The sequence below is a fragment of the Oncorhynchus nerka genome, linkage group LG18 (assembly GCF_034236695.1).
Source record: "Oncorhynchus nerka isolate Pitt River linkage group LG18, Oner_Uvic_2.0, whole genome shotgun sequence".
Lineage (NCBI taxonomy): Eukaryota > Metazoa > Chordata > Actinopteri > Salmoniformes > Salmonidae > Oncorhynchus > Oncorhynchus nerka.
The window spans coordinates 69,357,037-69,381,130 of NC_088413.1; the positions used below are offsets into that span (position 1 = coordinate 69,357,037).

Here is a 24,094-nt window from a genome sequence, read left to right on the forward strand (position 1 = left end):
TCAATATCAAACCCATTTCCAGCATATGCTGTATTTCAGTAGAAGTACATGGGTCCTAGAGGGCAGACCTTTTCATATTCTCTTAGCTGGCTGAAATGGATAAGACTTTGGAGAGGGCTAGCCGGCTACAAGCATGGCTGCCGACTCCTATCACCTTAATTGAGTATAACCCTGGGTAACCGTTTGTGAGCGAATTGCTTTTTATGCCTGGACTGAATCAGTGTCTCTCAAGAACTATAAACCCATGTCAGAACACTGACAGTTCTGTAAACCCCCCCTAAGTGGTGAACTTCCCAGAAAGCCTCACTACTGGCACTACAAAAGTAGAAGATTTGAACTGGTGTATAAAAGAGAGAGATCTGCTGAGATGGACGGATGTGGAAGATAAAAGTGTATCTCTGGGGCATGTTGTTCGTTCATTTGAATCGGGAGGACAGTGGTGGTCCTGCTGCTGGGTATTGCTTAAATTAACCGTTAGCCACAATCCTCCCATCACTAGCATTGCCTGAGGATGCTAACCCAGCATATGAAGTCTATCCTCAGTGGAGATTTCATAGATGTAGCCGGGTGAGTTCAATCAGGCTGAGGGGTTGGAGTGTTGGTAAAAGCAAGCCCTCATGCTCAGTAATGTTGATGAAAAAATATGATTGCCTTTATGGCTGTGTCAATCACATAAAAGCAAGCCCTCATGCTCAGTAATGTTGATGAAAAAATATGATTGCCTTTATGGCTGTGTCAATCACATAAAAGCAAGCCCTCATGCTCAGTAATGTTGATGAAAAAATATGATTGCCTTTATGGCTGTGTCAATCACATAAAAGCAAGCCCTCATGCTCAGTAATGTTGATGAAAAAATATGATTGCCTTTATGGCTGTGTCAATCACATAAAAGCAAGTCTTCAGTGATTGATATTGTGTGACAGGGCTGAAACCTCAATCCCTCTTGGAGAGGGAGAAGATTAGATATAGTAAGTTTTTTAACATTGGACAAAATGTCAGTGTTTTGCAGAATACCATAGATACTGTATTAGCTGAAATATTAGGCCAATGTATTAAAGAAAAAAGGTAAAAAGAGTAGTATTGTAGCGTCCACTAGAATCTATTATAGCAACAAAACACAACAGCCTGCATTACCAGACCTATTCTTTATCAGGCTAAAGCTATAATGAAAGGATTAACACACAAGAGGCAAGATCAATATTCAGGATGATAAGATAAAGATCCAGTATAATAAGCCACAGGAGTATTGTAATATTGACCCTATTGTAAGTCACTTTTTATTGAATTTGAAATCAAACAGTCTACCTGCATCGAAGCTGCTCAACATTTACATTACCTTTAAACTATCCAAAAGTCTGGGACATTACATTCAGTCATCTAGCAGACACTCCCATCCAAAGAGAACCACAGGAGGAACCAGGGGTCAAGCTCCCCGCCCAAGGGCACATCCACAGGTCTCCCACCAAGTCAAACCAGCGACCTCTTCGCCACCAGCCAAGCTCTGTAAGTCACCTTGAATAAAAAAGTATTAGTCTGTTGTTTTATCTGAATCAGTTCACGTAACTGCAGACCGGTATTTACAGTCCCAGGCCACCCAACTATACACATAATTTGTGATGTTGTAGTAAATAGTCAGAAAACTCAGAAAAACAGTCCATAAAAGTCAGCAGGAGATGCTACTTTGAGTAATTAAGGACAATCACTGGTGATTTTAGGGAAGGTAAAGGTGCCTCCTTAAATTTGGGTCTGCTCACTCACATTCACTCCCCTCCCACCCAGCCTGCATCTATAGTGTGGCCACTGCAGTGCTTGCTAGTGGTTAAGTAGTTGCTGGGGTGGTCATTATCTCCACTCCGGGGAATCAGGATAACAAGGGAATGTGTTTTCTGGGGTGGTTGGCATCACAGGAGTTTGGCGGTACCTTAATTGGGTAGAACGGGCTTGTGGTAATGACTGGAGAGGAATCAGTAGAATGCTATTAAATAAATCAAACACATGGTTTCCATGGTTTCCAGGTGTTTGATGCCATTCCATTTGCTCCGTTCCAGACATTATTATGAGCTGTTTTCCCCTCAGCAGAGGGTCACATTATCTTCTTCCCATTCCTCCAGGGCATGAATTCACATTCCCACATGGCAGCAACAGCACCCGCAATGCAATGAATCTGAAATTATGCTGCTTCTCTGCTGTGGCAGGGAGAGAAATGGGCTTCCAGGAAGAGCTAGAGTACAGGCATTTGTTTTGTTATTGAATTAACAAGGCTATTTTTAAGGTGCAAGAGGGAAGGAGGGAGAGAGAGAGAGAGAGAGAGGGAGAGGGAGATGAAGAGAAGGAGGGAGAAGGGGAAGGGAGAGATAAAGGGGTGAGAGAGGGAAAGACAGAGAGATAGAGAAATAGAAAGAGAGAGGGGACATGAGGTCAGGCACAAGGAAAGTGAATACTGACGGTCCCTTCCTTCTGCCTAAGAAGCAAAAAGGGTTTTGTTTTCCTTCACAAAAATAGGAGGTGTATGCATGCACTTAACCATTTTCTTCAAATGTGGTGTCCGTGTGGGAAATCGATGGGGGTGTATTTCAGGTCTGTCTGTAGCCTGGGCCAGTGTGAGGCTGATATCATCTTTCCAGAAACAAGTCTCTCACCTTTGCCACTTGTTATAGACCCCCTTCAGTCCCCAGCTGTGCCCTGGACACCATATATGAATTGATCGCACAGTCCTTTGTCTTCCATTTCCATTTCCTCCTCCCCCTGTCGTCGATGGCCATCTGTCGTACACGGTGAGACGTCTCCTGAGGGTTCGACCACGGGGAAGGGGTTTCCATTACCTGGTTGACTGGGAGGGTTATGGCCCGGAGGAGAGGTGCTGGGTCCCCACTAGAGACATCCAGGACCCAGTCCTCATCGCCGACTTCCACTGCCGGCACCACAGTCAACCAGGTATGCTTCCAGGTAGGCTGGGTTTCTGTACAGCACTTTGAGATATCAGCTGATGTACGAAGGGCTATATAAATACATTTGATTTGATGCCAGGTGGCGCCCCTAGAGGCTAGAGGGGGGGGGGGGGTCCTGTCATGCCCTGATCTGTTTCACCTGTCTTTGCTTGTCTCCACCCCCCTCCAGGTGTCGCCCATCTTCCCCATTATCCCCTGTGTACTTATACCTGTGTTCTCTGTTTGTCTGTTGCCAGTTCGTCTTGTTTGTCATGTCAGCTCCTGTTTTTTCCCAGCCTCTTTTTCTCGCCCTCCTGGCTTTTGACTGTTGCCTGAGCCTGATCCTGAATCCGCCTGCCTGACCCCTCTGCCTGCCCCTGACCCTGAGCTTGCCTGCCGTCCTGTACCTGGCCTCTGTTGCTGTAATAAACAGTGTTATTGTGACACTTAATTGGCTCCAGCAGGTCGCACAAAATAGCCTAACCAATGATTGTATTGAAGTGCTCCTCCTGAAGAAGACATCCCCCGGAGATGTAAGGACGATTAGAAGAATCAGACAGTGTTCACTTGGTAGATATACAGTGCATTCGGAAAGTATTCCCTTCACTTTTTTCACATTTTGTTACATTACAACCTTATTCTAAAATGGATTATTTAAAATAATTGACTCATCAATCTACACACAATACCCAATAATGACAATGCGAAAACAGGTTTTATAGACATTTTTGCAAATGTATTAAATATTTAAAAAAATTAAATACCATATTTACCTAAGTATTCACACTCTTTGCTATGAGACTCCAAATTGACCTCAGGTGCATCCTGTTTCCATTGATTATCCTTGAGATGTTTCTACAACTTGATTGGAGTCCACCTGTGGTATAATTCAATTGATTGGACATGATTTAGAAAGACACACACCTGTCTATTTAAGGGCCCACAGTTGACAGTGCATGTCAGAGCAAAAACCAAGCCACGAGGTCGAAGGAATTGTCTATAGAGCTCTGAGACAGGATTGTGTCTAGGCACAGATATGGAGAAGGGTACCAACACATTTCTGCAGAATTGAAGGTATCCAAAAACACAGTGGCCTACATCATTCTTAAATATAAGACGTTTGGACCACCAAGACTCTTCCTATAGCTGGCCGCCTGGCAAAACGGAGCAATCGGGGGAGAAGGGCCTTGTTCAGGGAGGTGAACAAGAACCCGATGGTCACTCTGACAGAGCTTCAGAGTTCCTCTGTGGAGATGGGAGAACCTTCCAGAAGGACAACCATCTCCGCAGCACTCCACAAATCAGGCCTTTATGGTAGAGTGTCCAGACAGAAGCCACACCTCAGTAAAAGGCACATGACAACCAGCTTGGAGTTTGCCAAAAACAGAGACTAGTCAGGACCAATGAAAACCTGCTCCAGAGCACTCATGACCTCAGACCGTGGTGAATATTCACCTTCCAACAGGACAATGACCCTAAGCACACAGCCAAGACAACGCAGGAGTGGCTTTGGGACAAGTCTCTGAATGTCGTTGAGTGACCCAGCCAGAGCCCGGACTTGAACCCGATCGAACATCTCTGGAGAGACCTGAAAATAGCTGATGCTCACCATCCAAACTGACAGAGCTTGAGAGAATATGCAGAGAAGCATAGGAAACTCCCCAAGCTTGTAGAGTCATATCGAAGAAGACTCAAGTCTGTCATTGCCGCCAAGGGTGCTTCAACAAAATACTGAGTAAAGGGTCTGAATACTTATGTAAATATAGTTCCGTTTTTATTTTTTATACAGTTGCTAAAATTTCAAAAAACTTGTTTTTGCTTTATCATTATGGGGTATTGTGTGTAGATTGATGAGGTGAAAAATGATTTAATCCATGTTAGGCTGTAACGTAACAAAATGTGGAAAAAGTCAAGTGGTCTTGTCACGGGCGTCCTCCTGGAAATGACTGGACCAAAGCGCAGCGTAGTGAGCGTACATTTCTCTTTATTTGAATGAAACAAAACAAAAACAAAACAAGAAACAAAGAAACGACCGTGAAGCTTACAAGGGCTATAGTGCCACTAACAAAGATAACTTCCCACAATAACAAAAGGGGAAAAGGCTGCCTAAGTATGATTCCCAATCAGAGACAACGATAGACAGCTGTCCCTGATTGAGAACCATACCTGGCCAAAACATAGAAACACAAACATAGAAATCAGAACATAGAATGCCCACCCAAATCACACCCTGACCAAACCAAAATAGAGACATAAAAAGGCTCTCTAAGGTCAGGGCGTGTCAGGTCTGAATACTTTCAGAATGCACTGTACATAGACATCGTTAGTGGGAAATGGGAGGATGGAGGATGAGGGATGGGGATGGGGGATGAGGTATGGAGGATGGGGATGAGGGATGGAGGATGAGGGATGGGGGATGAGGGATGTAGAAAGAGCAAATTGGCCAAAGAGTCATAACATGATTTTCAGACACGAGGAGTTGCAGACAGATGCAAAATAAACACATCTCTGTGGCGGGGTGCTGTTCTATTCTGAGACCCGATACATTGAGTGACCTCTGGCCGACATTTGTGTCCAACAAAAAGACACTTCCTGTCTCATCCTCATCTCTTGCCTCTTATTCACTCTGTATTTACAATATAAGGATGTCAGCCGAATGACCCTGTCCTTCATTTCAGGGTCACTGCAGTTTTAGCTGCCTGACAGATGTAATTCACAGTGAATGAAGGAATGTGTTGGGGGCATTAGTGCACTATAGTAATAGTAGAATTAGGATAAGGTCTATTGTTGGATTGTTTGGCAAGTTCGGAAACATACACACGCGCACACACACACAGAGAGACAGACAGACAGACAGAAACAAACACACAGCACCGCCCCTCCCACACATACACACACAAACACACACAGTCATTGTCAGGGCTGTTGATCCCAGGTAGTGCATCAGTGTCTCTCTCTATTGTATGGATGGGGTTCTGAGTGGGGCCCTCCTAAATGCCATTCATCACTCTGACATGTACTTCTCTGGCCTTTAAAGCTCTCATTGGACTCTTCTCTCTCACCACACACTCAAACTATAGACCCCTCGTGGAGTCTGTAACACTTTGCTGCATTGATGGAAGTTTATGTTCTGGAGCTTGGGGGAAGTTGCCATGGTGATGCCAACTCTGTGTGTCTCTTTGTGTTGGAGGATATAACTGGGAGCCAGTGGTCTCAAGATAGAACCAGACAAAATTATATAAAAAATGGGCAATAATAATGAACGCAATAAAATGTGTTCTCTCTCTATCTCTCTCATTGAAAACATCTCTTAGTAAATGTTTAATAGTGATTATGTAAGGCCTGTAGTACATAAACAGTATTCAGAAGGGGATGTGGGCATCTGGGAGAAGAAACAAGATGGAGTCCAGCAGGACTCTCTGTATCAATAAATAATCAAGACACTAAAATTACACTAAAATGAGTAGGAAATCATTTACACCCAGATCTGCCCAGAGGATTCAAATGAGAATGTGAAGATTGAGTGTTGAAAAATGATCTCTGTGTACAAAGGAACAATTTATATTCAGAACACAAGGACTCTGACTTGAATCAGGAATATTGTTGACAGGGCTGTGGTAAAAAGGAGTAGATATTCAGCCATATCTCTGTTTGCTAGACAGTAGTCTTATCTCTTCCTGTTGACACCTCAAAACTATTACAATACAGCATGTTTCATAAGTCAAAATACAACATTCATATGCCCACACGGGTCCTACTTGGTTCAGACATGAGGTTAGATATAGGCTAGGATTAGGAATAATAGACCTGACTGCATTCTGACTGCATACTGTATATACTTCTCTCAGACCTACAGTGAAACTCCTAGATAGACCCTGATCAACAACCTCTCCCTCAACGTGGGCAAGACAACGGAGTTTATCGTGGACTACTATCCTCAAAAAGATCTACAGCTGCCCCATTGAGAGTGTCTTGACTGGCTGCATCAGCGCTTGGTATGGTAACTGCTCGGCATCTGACCGCAAGGCGCTATAGAGGCGTTTGCCTATGTGAGGCTGTACATGTGCAAAGCAGGTGCTCATTCAGTGGTAGCCCCTAGCAACCAAGCCTTATATTTACTTAGAATAACAACTTCCTCGATGTCAAGTATGACTGAAAAATGAGTTTGTACCGTCCTGGGTGGAATACATGAGGAACACATTCAGATGTGGTGTGATTACAGTAATGTGGCCATAGGGATTCCAATCCTGCTGTGCCAGTCTGGCTCACCTGTATAACAATGAGAATATACAGTATGGAATGATGTTCAAAGCTGTTTGACCTGAGCTTTCGGAGATGATACTGTGGATTACAGGGTGTTTAGTATTCCGTATTCTGCTTCCACTGAGGAAGACATACACTAGTTTAGTAGCTTTCAATGGGTGAAAAAGTGTTTGTCCAAATGGGGTTTGTATTGGGGGCTCCAGACCATTATAGCATCACAATACATATGCTGCATTTGATTACAGAATTACTCAATCTGCTTAAAGGAAGAAGTATGCCTCTTGACTTCTTGCCTCTTGAAGTCATCTTTGACGTATTCTTGGTCATCTTGAAGACAGCTGTTGTGGTTTGTATCCAAAGTGTTTGTAGGCTACTCACAGTTCCCTCCATGACCATGACAAAACCACACATCACTGACCCCCCGTGTTTCTCAGCTCATTGGTCTACAGGTTAGAATCACAGACAGTGAGGATGACTGTGTGCGTGAATATGTCTGGCTTGTTAGCCTGAGGCTACAACAGGTGTTCTGTAGCACTGTGGTGTGGACAAAATAACATGATGTGTAATCTATCTTTGTTGCTGACAAAAGACATGTGTGGAGATGTGTGAGGTTGACAGCTAGTACAACTACTAGTATTCAGGTTTTGGTCATAGCCTCTTATAAAATACATAAGCACAAAGTTGTTCGCAAACTGCAGCCCCCCCAAACGATTCGTTCTTGAGTTTGAGTTTGTTGAACAGAGTTTTGGTTCATCATAACATTCAACAATCAATGAATTGCAGTCATTCTTGCACCATGCGATCAATTATCAGTTCTTCTCTATGCTCATGATCTATTTCCCTGAGTGCATATGATAGACAGTTGGTGGTCGGGGCACATCTGAGCCGGAGGAGAGTCTATAATCCTGCTGTTGGACTCATTGCGGCCAGCACTAGCAGGTCAAACGAATTACTAAAATGAACGAGTCACTCAGATTGTTATTTATTTTTTAAACAGACTCTCGAGTCAGTAAAAAGAGTTGTTAAAATATAACGAATTGTTTGCTAACTGCACATCACTATAGTCCCCCAGTTGGATTAGTCAATCCCAGGTGGCATGGAGCCCAGACTGTTCCTGGCCCTGTGGCCCCAGCCGGAGGAAGGTCGCTCAGAGGCACATTCCATCATGCTGAGAGACCTAGCCTTGGGCATGGTGGTGGCCCTAGGACAGAAGCTCTCTGGCGCCGGCCTCAAGGCCCCTCCCCTTTTGGCTCCCTTCTCCCGGGCTGCGGCCATCACTGCCATCCAGTCACTTCTGGGGAGAAGGAACTGCTGGAGATGCAAAGTGCAGAATTCATCTGCTCTACAGTGGTGGACGAGGTGCAGATTTCGAAGCCCACGCCGCCAAGCCCCTCCCTGTGGAAAATCATCTGAGCCCATCGGCTCCACCTGACCCACATTGCCCCCTCCGCTCGTAGAGCGGGTCACGTGTGTTCTCTGTCTGCAGACTGTTGTAGAGGTAACCAACGCAAAGGGAAGGGATCACTGCTGCTACCTCTCTTTCCTACCAAGGTGCATGAATTGAGGAGCAAACTGAAGCCAAAGTGCATTGGGTTCTACTTTTAGCAGTAGAGGTAACCAATGACAACCTCGGGGGGAAGAGAAGGACAGAGAGGACGTGAAAGCAGGTGAGTTACACTGACAGAGAACGAACCGTTTGGTCTTAAAAGCTTGGTGTAGTAGAGCCCATTAACTGCTCAGTGTAACGGTGTTCGTCTGTTGAATGAAGAGAGTCGGACCGAAATGCAGCGTGTAGGTTACTCATGACTTTAATGAAAGAATACGTAACGATACATGAAAATACTGAGAGTACAAAACAACAAACGGAACGTGAAACTAATTACAGCCTATCTGGTGACTACAACACAGAGACAGGACAATCACCCACGAAATACAACGCGAACTCAAGCTACCTAAATACGGTTCCCAATCAGAGACAAAGAGAAGCACCTGACTCTCATTGAGAACCGCCTCAGGCAGCCAAACCTATACCACACCCCTAATCAGCCGCAATCCCAAATAATACAAACCCCAATACGAAAACACAACATATATACCCATGTCACACCCTGGCCTACCCAAACTATTAACAAAACACAAAATACAATGACCAAGGCGTGACAGAACCTCCCCCCCTAAGGTGCGGACTCCCGGACGCACCTCAAAAGCATAGGGAGGGTCCGGGTGGGCGTCTGTCCATGGTGGCGGTTCCGGCTCGGGACGTGGACCCCACTCCATTAATGTCCTTGTTCCTCTCCTTCGCGTCCTGGGATAATCCACTTTCTCCGCCGACCATGGCCTAATATTCCTCACCCTGATCCCCACATAACTGAGGGACAGCTCGGGACAGAGGGGCAGCTCGGGACAGAGGGGCAGCTCGGGACAGAGGGGAAGCCCGGGACCGAGGGGAAGCCCGGGACCGAGGGGAAGCCCGGGACCGAGGGGATGCCCGGGACCGAGGGGAAGCCCGGGACCGAGGGGAAGCCCGGGACTGAGAGGAAGCTCAGTACTGAGATGAAGCTCAGACAGGTAGTAGGCTCCGGTAACTCCTGGCTGGCTGGCGGAACTGGAAGAGACTGGTTGTCTGGCCGATCTAGAAGATCATGGCTGACTGGCACTTCTGGCGGATCCTGGCAGACTGGCACTTCTGGCGGATCCTGGCAGACTGGCACTTCTGGCGGATCCTGGCAGACTGGCACTTCTGGCGGATCCTGGCAGACTGGCACTTCTGGCGGATCCTGGCAGACTGGCACTTCTGGCGGATCCTGGCAGACTGGCACTTCTGGCGGATCCTGGCAGACTGGCACTTCTGGCGGATCCTGGCAGATTGGCACTTCTGGCGGATCCTGGCAGACTGGCACTTCTGGCGGATCCTGGCAGACTGGCGGCGCTGGGCAGACTGGCGGCGCTGGGCAGACTGGCGGCGCTGGGCAGACTGGCGGCGCTGGGCAGACTGGGAGCACTGGCGGCGCTGGGCAGACTGGGAGCACTGGCGGCGCTGGGCAGACTGGGAGCACTGGCGGCGCTGGGCAGACTGGGAGCACTGGCGGCGCTGGGCAGACTGGCGACGCTGGGCAGACTGGGAGCACTGGCGACGCTGGGCAGACTGGGAGCACTGGCGGCGCTGGGCAGACTGGGAGCACTGGCGGCGCTGGGCAGACTGGGAGCACTGGCTGCTTCATGCAGACTGACAGCACTTGGCAGACTGACAGATCTCTGCAGACTGGCAGCTCAGGCTGCTCCGAACAGGCAGGAGGCTCCGGCAGCGCAGGAGAGGATACAGGCTCTGGCTGCGCTGAACAGGCGGGAGGCTCCGGCAGCGCAGGAGAGGAGACAGGCTCTGGCTGCGCTGAACAGGCGAGGCGCACTGAAGGCCTGGTGCGTGGTGCTGGAACTGGTGGTATTTGATCGAGGACACGCACAGGAAGCCTGGTGCGGGGAGCTGCTACGGAGGACTGTTGTGTAGAGGTGGCTCTGGATAGACCGGACCGTGCAGGCGCACTGGCGCTCTTGAGCACCGAGCCTGCCCAAGCTTACCTGGCTCGATGCCCACTCTAGCCCGGCCAATAGGAAGAGCTGGTATGTGTCGCAGCTGGCTCTGCACCCGCACTGGAAACACCGTGCGCTCCATAGCATAACACGGTGCCTGCCTGGTCTCTCTAGCCCAACGGTGAGCACAGGGAGTATGCGCAGGTTTCCTACCTGGCATAACTATTCTCCCTTCTAGCCCCCCCCAATACATTTTTTGGGGTGACCTTCCGGTTTCCAACCGAGTCGCAGTGCTGCTTCCTCATACCTGCGCCTCTCCGCTTTAGCTGCTTCTATTTCCTCCTTGGGACGGCGATATTCTCCCGGCTGCGCCCAGGGTCCTTTACCGTCTAATTCCTCCTCCCATGTCCAAATCTCCAAATGGTGCAGTCTTTCCCACTGCAACTGTTCTTCACGATTAACAGGGAGAGTAGGCTCAGGTCTGACTCCTGACTCAGCCACTCTCTCTGCGCTTTCCCCCGTTACTTTCCGTTTTCGCTCTGCGCCGCCGTGCTTTCCTTTTCGACTCCATTCGTCTATAGCCCTCTTCGCATTGCTGTAGGGAATCCCAGGCGGGCTCCTGCACTCGCTCTGGATCGGCCGCCCACCTGTCGATTTCTTCCCACGTAGTATACTCCATGCTTCGGCTGTCCATAACGTTGTCCTTTAGCTCCTGCCAGTTTACACGCTGCTCGGTCCGTTTACGGTGGGTGATTCTGTATCGGCGTTCTTCGTTTGTGGAAGAAAGAGAGTCGGTCCGAAATGCAGCGTGTAGGTTACTCATGACTTTAATGAAAGAATACGTAACGATACATGAAAATACTGAGAGTACAAAACAACAAACGGAACGTGAAACTAATTACAGCCTATTTTTTTTTTTTTTTTTTTTTATAAAAATAATTTATTATCTTCAATACCATTCATTCTTTACAACTCATAATTTACATACATACACAAATAATGGTATTTTAAATAAACTAATTAAACTAAAACATAAACCACAAACAAAACCTCAGGGGAGCATCTTCCCTCCCCGTTACCCTACAAAATACATCTCCCCGTCCCTAATCTATCCTCTTACAAATCTAAATGACACCCAGCCCTAAACCCCCCTTCCACCTCTCCCGAGCAGCATGCTGCCCCCACTTCCTCTCCTCCCTCTTCATCCTCCCCCTCAAATCTCCTTCCACCCTCCTCACTATCCCTTCCACCCCCCAATCTTTCCCTGTCTTCACCATGTTCTGCCTTGCTTCCCACAGCCCCCGTTTAAAGAGACTCATGAGAAGCCAGAGCAGAAACCTGTCCCTATCCGTCCCTCTCGCTCTCCCTACACCCCTCTCTAACCTGGCCCACGTCAATACAAAATCCCCCTTTACCAAACCTAACAACACCCGTGCCCTAGCCCATACTACTCCGGCAAAGGCACAGTCCCAAAAGACATGGCGCACAGTCTCCTCCCTGCCACAAGAGGATCTTAGACAGGTGGGGGATTGCACCAAATTATACCGGTACAAGATGGAACGTACCGGCAAACACTTATGAAGGCTCAACCAATTCAGGTCCTTGAGCCTGTTATCCAGACCCCGCGCCTGCACTCCCTCCCAGACCACTTCCGAGATGCCCACTACAGGCGCCGGACTCCCTGCCTTTCTGACCTCCTCGTACAGGTGCCTGTGATCTAAACCTACTCGGGCAACTTCAACCTCAGGGTGCGCACGCAGCCACTTGGCCGCATGACCAAAGTGCCACGGCAGCTGTTCCGCCCGAGGACCCGTGTTAGACCACACCATTATGCTTCTCGCCTGATACGAGAAAAACACCCGCAGGAGGTAACCGGACGGGTGTATCACTGGCTGAGCAAGCTCCGTTAACAAGAAGGAAACAAAAATTGAGTCCAGCTTGAGGAGGAAATGTGGTACCCCCTACCTCCCTCCCGATGGGACAGATCATGCGTGCCCTGGCGACCCACTCGCACCTGCCACTCCACATAAACTGAAACACAAGCCTCACTAGAGGCCTCCTCAGACAAGCCGGCAATGGGTAGATGTATGCCAAATACAAAAGAGACGGCAACACATCCACCTTTAGGACCAGGACTTTGCCCATAAAAGACAAATACCTAGCTTTCCACATTGCTAGCTTCCTCTGTACCACTGCGATACGCATGTTCCAGTTTAGCGTCGCTGAGCCGGAGGTCTCAAAATGGACCCGAGAATCCTCAGGGCCCCCTCACAGAGAGATAACCCCCAGGCACATCCGTTCTACCGCGACATCTTCCGAAAAACTTGACTGAAGACTTTGCATGGTTCAGAACTGCTCCCGACGCTCGGGTGAAATCCCCAAAGATGGCAAGGGACCTTGTCAGGCACGAGTCCTTGCACAACAGCAAGGAAGTGTCGTCGGCGTACTGCGTCATCTTAACACGCAGCCCACCACTTCCAGGGATCAGCAAACCTTCCACCCCTGTGTCTGCCCTAATGGCAGCCCCCAGAGGCTCCATGTACAGAACGAAAGAGGAGAGCCGAGAGTGGGCACCCCTGCCTGACCCCAGACGAGAGGTCAAAAACATCACCCAAGTGACTATTTACACTAACTCGGCACCCCGCTCCGACATATAATGTACGAATCCATCCTATAAACTTCTCCCCAAATCCTAATCGACCTAACACTCTGAATAAAAAGGATCTATTCACGCGATCGAAGGCTTTCGCCTGATCTAGCGCTGCTACCATTAAAGGCAGACCTCTATCTTCAACCCAAGCGATGGAGTCCCTGATTAACTGTAGGTTCCATCGAATAGAGCGGCCCTCTACCCCGCACGTCTGATCCTCATGAACGACGTAGGGAAGGGCTGTGCGCAACCGGTCTGCTAAAACCTTTGCAAGTAGCTTGTAATCTACACACAGCATGGTCAACTGCCGCCAGTTGCCAAGGTCTGTTACTTCCCCCTTCTTATATAAAAGTGACAGCACACCAACAGCCATTGATCCCCCCGGGCCCCCCGTCTCAAGGATGGCCTTCAAGACTTCGAGGACCACTGGTCCAAGTATACCCCAAAACTTGAGATAAAACTCAGCCGGCAGCCCATCTATCCCAGGCACCTTCCCTTTTCCCATCCTCCTAAGAGCGCTCTCAACCTCTTCTAGTGAGATCTGGGCCTCCATCACTTCTCTAATGTCCTCCGGCAACCGCCTGGACAAGTGTTCTAAAACACATTTCCCTGCTCTACATCTATTTCCCTTTCCTTAAATAAACCTTGGAAATGATCAGTTGTCACCCTGACCATATCCTCTGGTTCTCTAACTATACTACCATTTTCTTCCCTAACACCATGCATTACCTTCCTACTCTGTCTTGCCCTAACCAACTTAAAGAACATAGCAGAACAAGTCTCATTATGTTCTAGAAAGCCACTATGCGCTCGCTCAAGGAAAGCTCGAGCCTTCCGCTCCTGCAACTCCCTGAGCTGCGCCTTTAGGGTTGCGGATCTCTCCCAGTCAAGCGACCCACCGAGGTTGCCTGCCTCGTATTCGAGTTCAATTAACCTCTGGATACGATCCACCTCCCTCCTCTCCTCCCTTTTTTTCCTCTTGCAATACCCTATTATAAAAGCCCTAATCCTCACCTTAACTAATTCCCACCACTCTAACACCCCTCGCACATGGACCGGAGGCCCTCAAGCCTCCAAAAGAAACCATAAAACCTGTCAACAAAAGCCTGCTCCTCCAGCACATCCCGATCTAGCTTCCAGTACCCTCTACCAAAGAGGCAGACTGGCGACCCCACCTGCAGGAGCACCCCGTCGTGATCCGAAAAGAAAACAGGCAACAGCCGCCCAGACAACTTACCCAAAGACCTGGGTACAAAAATATAGTCGAGCCTCCGCTCAACCCCCTGGAGTTACGCCATGTAGGACCGTCCATTTTCGGAGTAGTGTGCAGACCACCATCTACCAGACCATGGCAAGCCATTAGCCTGGCAATGGCGCCCGCACTGCTATCCCCCTCTTCCTAAATCTGTATTAAAATCCCCCCTATCACTAATTTCCTATTTGTGACACACAGGGGCGTCAGACAGTCCACCATCTCCCTTCTGTCTGCCACCACCTGTGGCCCATACACCACCACTAATCTAAATTTACAATCCCTTATCGTGACATCCACCCCTATAACCCTCCCCTGCATTACCACGAAAGAATCCTCCACTTTTACCTCCCTGTGCCCACACAAAATCCCTACCCCCGATGAGTGCACCCCCCCAACACCCCAAACCGACTCCCCCTTGTCCCACTCCCTCTTAAACCTAATAACATCCCCTCCATCCCTCAGGTGAACCTCCTGTAAAAACAAAAATCAAACCCCACACCCTCCAAATAACTAAAAACCGCCCTCCTCTTAACAAAATCCCTTAAACCCCTTACATTTAAACTAACAAAAGTAAAATTAGACTCCATGAAAAATAAATACATGTAATACACTCAAATTCTAAACCCAGACAGAAAAAAACATAAAACAGGAGACTCACCCGATGCTCCCTGCTCCATATCTACCGGTGAGAACACCATCCGTAATCCCGACATCCCCCTCTTCCTCCATCACACCCTCCCAGGATGCAGGAATAGTGTTTGGCTCCGGAGTGCCCTGCACCCTGGGTCTACCCCACAATCCTCCCCTCCCCAGTGTTGCAGCTGGTTTGGAAAAAAATTGGGGAGGCTGAGTCCCCAAACAAAAAACTCCCCACCTCCTCTTGTACCCAGTCCTGAGTCTTGTTATGTGTGTCCCCACCCAACAGAAGTTGAGGGCCTGGGGAAACCAGCAGCAACCCAGAGGTTTCTCCCGCCCCCATCACTCTCTTGGCCATCCCTTCCCCCTCACTGTCGGCCAATCGCCCCCTCCTCTTCATACTCTTCTTTGGTGATGGCGGCAGTGAAGAGATACCACCCTCCCCCCTGCCAGCTCCTCCACCATACCCCTCATCTCTTCCACCATGGCACTTTCCCCCCAGTCCACTTTCTCTTCCACCGTCTCCTTCTCCACCACTCCTCCCTCGCTTTCTTCTCTCTCATGCTCCTCCACTCGGTTGCCTTCTTCCGCCGCTTTTTCTGGTTCTCCTACTCCCGTGCCTTCCGTTTCCTTCTCTCTTCCATCCGCCGCTTCTGGCTCCTCCTCCTTCCTTGTGGCCTTCCCCTCTGGACCTGATCTCTGGTCATGAGGCGTGCTTCCTTCCCCTCCTCTTCTTCCCCCATCCCCCGCTCCTGCTCCCCCCAGCAGCAGACGCATATGACCTCTGACGGGCCGGGCACCCCCTCCACAGGTGTGCTGACGAGCCACACCCATGGCACGTCTTAGGCTTGTCACAATCCCTCGCCTCGTGATCCTCAGATGCACAAAATCTGCATTTTCTTGCACTGCACGAGGCGAAAATGTGACCATAGGCCATACAGCGTCTGCAAAATGGGGGCTGACGTGCATAATACAACGTCCCCTGTCAGCCCCTAGGGAGAACATAGCAGGAGGATGGAGGTAGCCACCATGTCCCCTTGGGTCCTCTCTGAGGAGGGCCTGGAAGCCTCTCCTCCCATTCCAAAACCCAAGGGAGTCTTTGAGGTGCCTTGCTGAGGAGACGTTATCCATGTATCTCCCCAGAAAAGCCCTCACCTCTTCGTCCTAACGTAAGGGTTGTAAATGTTTACAGTTACAACCCTAAAGTTATTCTTCGCCAGGCTTGTTATTTCGTAGTGGCACATCGGCCTCTCACCTCCCACTGCTCTTGCCCTTCTCAGGATATCATCGTGTTTTTCCTCTGTATATAGTGCAACGTCGTATGCTCCCTCCAACGAGTTGCCTTGGAAACAAAACACGTCCTTCACCGTCAGCTTTAGAATCCCCATCAATATTATCCTTCCAAAGGATTCCCGTCCTAAAGGCTCAAACTCCTTTTCCTTCCAAGCAAACCGAATCGTGTTGGCCAGCCCAATCCCAGGGACCGACCGTGTTGATGTATTTAGCACCATCTCCGCAAGGAGAATGGCGCTCGTTCTCTTCTCTTCCAAAACAATTGAAAAGAAAAAACCAAGTGACTGAGCCTATCTGGTGACTACAACACAGAGACAGGACAATCACCCACGAAATACAACGCGAACTCAAGCTACCTAAATACGGTTCCCAATCAGAGACAAAGAGAAGCACCTGACTCTCATTGAGAACCGCCTCAGGCAGCCAAACCTATACCACACCCCTAATCAGCCGCAATCCCAAATAATACAAACCCCAATACGAAACACAACATATATACCCATGTCACACCCTGGCCTACCCAAACTATTAACAAAACACAAAATACAATGACCAAGGCGTGACAGAACCCCCCCCCCTAAGGTGCGGACTCCCGGACGCACCTCAAAAGCATAGGGAGGGTCCGGGTGGGCGTCTGTCCATGGTGGCGGTTCCGGCTCGGGACGTGGACCCCACTCCATTAATGTCCTTGTTCCTCTCCTTCGCGTCCTGGGATAATCCACTTTCTCCGCCGACCATGGCCTAATATTCCTCACCCTGATCCCCACATAACTGAGGGACAGCTCGGGACAGAGGGGCAGCTCGGGACAGTCCCAAATAATACAAACCCCAATACGAAACACAACATATATACCCATGTCACACCCTGGCCTACCCAAACTATTAACAAAATACAATGACCAAGGCGTGACACTCAGTGTTTGGTCTTAAAAGCTTGGTGTAGTAGAGCCCATTAACTGGTCAGTATTTGGTCTTAAAAGCTTGGTGTAGTAGAGCCCATTAACTGCTCAGTGTTTGGTCTTAACAGCTTGGTGTAGTAGAGCCCATTAACTGGTCAGGTCTTAACAGCTTGGTGTAGTAGAGCCCATTAACTGGTCAGGTCTTAACAGCTTGGTGTAGTAGAGCCCATTAACTGGTCAGGTCTTAAAAGCTTGGTGTAGTAGAGCCCATTAACTGGTCAGTATTTGGTCTTAACAGCTTGGTGTAGTAGAGCCCATTAACTGGTCAGTATTTGGTCTTAACAGCTTGGTGTAGTAGAGCCCATTAACTGGTCAGGTCTTAAAAGCTTGGTGTAGTAGAGCCCATTAACTGGTCAGGTCTTAACAGCTTGGTGTAGTAGAGCCCATTAACTGCTCAGTGTTTGGTCTTAAAAGCTTGGTGTAGTAGAGCCCATTAACTGCTCAGTATTTAGTCTTAAAAGCTTGGTGTAGTAGAGCCCATTAACTGCTCAGTGTTTGGTCTTAAAAGCTTGGTGTAGTAGAGCCCATTAACTGCTCAGTGTTTGGTCTTAAAAGCTTGGTGTAGTAGAGCCCATTAACTGCTCAGTATGTAGTCTTAAAAGCTTGGTGTAGTAGAGCCCATTAACTGCTCAGTGTTTGGTCTTAACAGCTTGGTGTAGTAGAGCCCATTAACTGGTCAGGTCTTAAAAGCTTGGTGTAGTAGAGCCCATTAACTGGTCAGGTCTTAACAGCTTGGTGTAGTAGAGCCCATTAACTGGTCAGGTCTTAACAGCTTGGTGTAGTAGAGCCCATTAACTGGTCAGGTCTTAACAGCTTGGTGTAGTAGAGCCCATTAACTGGTCAGGTCTTAACAGCTTGGTGTAGTAGAGCCCATTAACTGGTCAGGTCTTAACAGCTTGGTGTAGTAGAGCCCATTAACTGGTCAGGTCTTAACAGCTTGGTGTAGTAGAGCCCATTAACTGGTCAGTATTTGGTCTTAACAGCTTGGTGTAGTAGAGCCCATTAACTGCTCAGTGTTTGGTCTTAACAGCTTGGTGTAGTAGAGCCCATTAACTGCTCAGTGTTTGGTCTTAAAAGCTTGGTGTAGTAGAGCCCATTAACTGCTCAGTATGTAGTCTTAAAAGCTTGGTGTAGTAGAGCCCATTAACTGCTCAGTATGTGGTCTTAAAAGCTTGGTGTAGTAGAGCCCATTAACTGCTCAGTGTTTGGTCTTAACAGCTTGGTGTAGTAGAGCCCATTAACTGGTCAGGTCTTAAAAGCTTGGTGTAGTAGAGCCCATTAACTGGTCAGGTCTTAAAAGCTTGGTGTAGTAGAGCCCATTAACTGGTCAGGTCTTAAACGCTTGGTGTAGTAGAGCCCATTAACTGGTCAGTATTTGGTCTTAACAGCTTGGTGTAGTAGAGCCCATTAACTGGTCAGGTCTTAACAGCTTGGTGTAGTAGAGCCCATTAACTGGTCAGTATGTGGTCTTAACAGCTTGGTGTAGTAGAGCCCATTAACTGGTCAGGTCTTAACAGCTTGGTGTAGTAGAGCCCATTAACTGGTCAGGTCTTAACAGCTTGGTGTAGTAGAGCCCATTAACTGGTCAGGTCTTAACAGCTTGGTGTAGTAGAGCCCATTAACTGCTCAGTGTTTGTAACCAAAGGTTTTCACCTTCTTGGTATTTACAGAGGTTGTTGCCATCCGACCCAAGAAAGGATCAGTCCGTTGGGTTCTCCAAAGGATTCTCAAGCCAGCGTGCTGCTGTGTCTGCACGGATGGAGAGGAGTGAACAAGAAGCAGCTTTAAGTGCTGTACTTCAAGCATTGTACTAGAACTCAACTCTTGACAACTTCACTAATTGGCTACTTTATTCAATTCTTTACTTTTTGCATACATTTGCCTTTATCTTTGACATTTTTTTGTTATGTTTCTCTCCTCTGTTGTTTGTTATCTGCGTGGTCTTGAACCACTCCAAACAAGAGGCTGCACTGAGAATAGTAACACAGAAAACACAACAAATCATCGGCTCAGTTATTGGACTAGAACAAAAACAACAGTCTCACTTTACAACGTGTCCCTATAACCAGTGTATTAACATGGTACAGTAGTTACATAGGCAAGTACAGTGTAGCTACACATTTAGGCAAATAATAATAACTACCAAATGTACAGTGAACATGAACCAAAGCTCCACTTCATGAAATGAGCCAAATAACTCCTAATTTATTGCGTAGCAACCAAGACAAACGACCTCATCCCAACCAAGACAAACGACCTCATCCCAATCAAGTACAAATGTCTCTTCCCCTGAAATAGTTCAGCAGTGTTGTGCCACCAGACACTGAATAAACTGAACTCAATGATGATTGGACTGTTTCACCTGTCAAGAACTCCTTCCAGTGCATGAATGTCTCATTATGCGTTCATATACACTTGGTTTTGTTCACCCCTCTGTACATGGAAATTAAGCAACTATGCCGTCTGTACTCTATGACATCTGCAATCTTACGTCAAACTTCGGCCACAGTCAATCAATCTTTGTCCTACTGCACATGTATCAACAAGGCCAGCAGACGAATAGCTTTGTAACTGAATAGGTGTCAGTATATTCAGATGATCCAGCAAATGAACCCCAGATAGAATGGCTGAGTGAATGTGGCCTGGACTCTGTGGAGGAGGGTCATTTTGTCGTAGACGCTATAGAAGGACAGTGTTAGTGCATTGTGGTCTAGGTCTAGCAGTCAAACCTCCAAGACTGATCACTACCCCCAAACACTCATTACCATCTCCTTTCCTGCTGATTCCTTTATATGAGACAGCTATACGAACCCAATTCCCGCTCCACTCTACCTCCCAGTATCAGGCTCCAGACAGAGCCTCTCTACACAGCACCTGCTTAAAGAAGGTAAATCTGTCTGAATGATCAGGATATAACTGAACCTTAGAACTAATGGTCACCTTTCTATTTTCCTCAGACAGACACATGTACTGTTGTGCTGTATTGGGATCCAACGTCAGCTGGCAGGAGTCTGAGAAGATGAAAAATATAGTGGTTAAAATCACTTGATTAAAAGTCTGTGTGTGTGTGTGGGGCGGCAGTAACCGGAAGGTTGCAAGTTCAAACCCCCGAGCTGACAAGGTACAAATCTGTCATTCTGCCCCTGAACAGGCAGTTAACCCACTGTTCCTAGGCCGTCATTGAAAATAAGAATTTGTTCTTAACTGACTTGACTAGTTAAATAAAGGTCAGATAAAATAAAAAGTCAGTGTTTACTCACATTTTAAGAACTCCTCTCTAGTCTTGGGCTCAGCAGGGTGGTCAATCTGAACTTGAATCACTGTGGAGACAGACAGGCTAGTAAATACTGTATCACAGGTCCACGTTATTCATGTCCACTATCAAACAATATACAGGTAACTAGAGGGGAGATATGGGGATTGGTTGATGAAATGACCAGCCATTTCATTAGATAAACTTGACCCATATCTATACATTCATTTGGTCCTATCACAAATACATGTCATGCAGTTATTTTATGTCTAGTAGTATGTAATGCAGTTATTTTATGTCTAGTAGTATGTAATGCAGTTTGAGGTATTATTCTATGCAAAATCTTGAAATGCATTTTACCAACCGTCATCAGATATCTTGTCCATTTCCTCCTTGCATATGTCTTGTTGTCGATCTTTCAGTTCAGAGACTGATGCCTTCAAATGCTTAAAGGAGATAAGGCCTGAGATCCAGGAGAGACACAGAGAAACTGGAAACTCTATAGAGAGAAGTAAAAGTATTGAGAAAGTTAGATGTTAATGTAATACAAGTACATTTAATTGGTCAAATAATCTAAATAGACATTTGGAAATTATTTTGTGAGGTATATCTTTATTAGTGATGTCACCTGGAGGAAATGGATGTCTGTGTGTGAGAGCTACTTCAGCTCAGCATCTCTTCTCAGCTCAGCATCTCTCCTCAGCTCAGCATCTCTCCTCAGCTCAGCATCTCTCCTCAGCTCAGCGACCTCCTGCTCCAGGAGTCCTTAAGCCCGACTCACTTCAGCCTTCTCCTGGGCTCTGATCAACTCCTTTACCTCAGAGCGTCTTCTCTCCTCTCACTGTCCTCCACTGCTGTTTGGACACACACAAAGAGAGTAGAAGGGTCCATGTCAACCAGCCCATTCACTTAGCTCTCACCAGGACCCCAGACAGACTGGAAATGTATGTATATATGCATGTACTGTATGTATGTATATATAATGTAAATATAGATGACCCCAACACTCACCTTCAGAGAGTTCGCAACCTGTATCTCCTTCTCTCTATCCTGGATTTTATTCTGGGATTCTTGATGTTCTCCCAGAACTGTTTCTGCAGAAAAAGATGAAATTAATTTAGCCATTTATTACATCCTACTCTGTATTTCTACAAAAACTAGAAAATTCAATTTTCCAACAATTTGTATTCAAGCATGTCATGTTTGAAACATGTTATGCCCTGCATGGACTTAATGAGATGCAATGTATTCCTCAAAGACACATGTAGTCCTAGCAACAGTGATTGAATGTTTATCTACTGTATGTACTTTGACATTTCAGTTGTGTCACAGTAGTAGACAAAACATTTCCTTATAGTTATGAGGCAAGGGTAACAAGAGTAATTATTAGACTGTTTAAATGCAAATATGTGATATCTAACAGCAGAGTTCCATTCTTACCTGTTTCTAAGTCCTCTCTGCTGCAGCTGACACTGTATCATGGCCTTTATGTTCATCCATCATACAAAAACAACAGCTACACTGCTGAACGGTACGGCAGTAAACCTCCAGTATTTTGTCATGACGAGAACAGATCTTCTACTGTAGTTGTGTGGAGGCTTTGACCAGCTTGTGTTTCTTTAAGGGAGCTACTTCACAGTGACGCTGGAGGTGAGTCTCACAGTAAGAGGCCAGACACACTCTCCCAATGCCGAAATCACACTCCACATCTCCAGGTCCAACATAATAGTGAGCAGGAGGAGAAGTTTGGAGTTATTCTGTCGTCTTCAGTTTCTCCACCAATTCAGCCAGAAGAGTGTTTTTTTTCCACAGAACGGGCCTGGAGATTAAGCTTTCCTTACACTGGGGGCAGCTGTAGACCACCTTCGAATCATCCTGGTCGAAGCAGCCGTTAATGCAGCCCATACAGTAGCTGTGTCCACAAGCAATAGTCGCTGGATTCTTCAGTAGATCCAGACAGATAGAACAACTGATCGAATCCATAGCCTCTGTCATTTTCAAACACACACCAACAAACAGCAAGAGTACCAGATAGCTTTATGTTTCGTTTTCCTTCAAATGTTTCTTCAAAGGAGTAGGAGTGGCTTGTGTTCTGTCAACGGTGGCTTCCTGATTCTGTTTATGAACTCAGATTTAGCTACCAGTTCTGGCCAGCAGAGGGCACAAGTCGCCCGTCACTGTCAGAGTGAACATTCTCGTCAAACTGGCCCTTTTGGAGATATGTGAAGATTTTTTGTGAATTTGTTTAGCTCCCAATATGCAGTGGAAATCGTGAAATCTGTTACTGTGTGAATTAAATTGTTATGTTTGGATTGTTTCATGAGTTCATAAAGAGCTACGCATTTTAAACGTTTTAATTGTACTGTAAGTGCTATTGATTTAGTTACAGCGGAACTTTTGTTTTGTTCGTCAGACTGAAGATTGTTCAAAGAGGAGCGACACAGGAGGAGCGCTTCTATCATTTAAATGTAGTCTTACTCTGAGTAGTATGTAATGTATAATGTAATACTATTAGTTGAATTGAGAAATTGCATTATGGTAGCTCTTCCAGATGTATTTAACTAGGCAAATCAGTTACGAATACATTCTTATTTAAAATAACTGCCTTGTCAGGGACAGAACGACAGATCTTTACCTTGTCAGCTCGGGGATTCGATTTATATGGCACAACGTTCTAACCACTAGGCTACCTGCCCCAATTATCTGGCGTCTGAATAATTGCATAACGGTGAAATGTTAATTAAAGTCATAGCCTACTAAGCGGTGACGCAAGGCTCGCTACCTTGACTAGATCCTAGAGACGCAGATATTGGAGTCAGATTGATACATGTAGTTTATTATTATATTCAACCATTTCTACACTTCTACATAATGGTTGGATAATTTCCATCCACCTACAGTAATATATGCATAATTGTTAAGGAACTACACTGTTGCATGTTCAATGAAAATCACTGTATACTACCTGACGATCTCACAACAAAACAGATTTCAGTTGAAATGTGTTAAGATATTTAGGAAAAAGTCAGCCTGCAACTATACACAGTACAAGTCAAAAGTTTGCACACCTTTATTTGTACTATTTTCTACATTGTAGAATAATAGTGAAGACATCAAAACTATGAAATTACACATATGGAATCATGTGTTAAACAAATAAAAAAATATTTAACATTTGAGATTCTTTAAAGTTGCCACCCTTTGCCTTGATGACAGCTTTGCACACTCTTGGCAATATCCCAATCAGCTTCATTAGGTAGTCTCCTGGAATGCATTTCAATTAACAGGTGTGCCTTGTTAAAAGTTCATTTGTGGATTTTTTTCTCCTTC

The 24,094-nt window shown here is 46.8% G+C and overlaps 1 long non-coding RNA gene across 5 annotated transcripts; it reads right to left on the bottom strand.

The window, feature by feature from the left end:
- Window positions 1-1,252: 1,252 nt before the first annotated feature.
- On the bottom strand, window positions 1,253-23,783 carry LOC115146390 (uncharacterized). Of its 5 annotated transcripts, XR_010459794.1 has the most exons (8): window positions 22,205-23,783; window positions 21,776-21,858; window positions 21,393-21,618; window positions 21,129-21,263; window positions 20,772-20,831; window positions 20,452-20,522; window positions 3,701-3,804; window positions 1,253-1,512 (listed from the first exon to the last, which is right to left on the bottom strand). It is a non-coding gene; the product is annotated as an uncharacterized LOC115146390 (long non-coding RNA). The 5 variants fall into 5 exon arrangements; XR_003866139.2 differs by lacking the exon at window positions 3,701-3,804 and having other exon boundaries at window positions 22,205-23,776; XR_003866137.2 differs by lacking the exons at window positions 1,253-1,512; window positions 3,701-3,804 and adding an exon at window positions 16,580-19,260 and having other exon boundaries at window positions 22,205-23,776.
- Window positions 23,784-24,094: the final 311 nt, after the last annotated feature.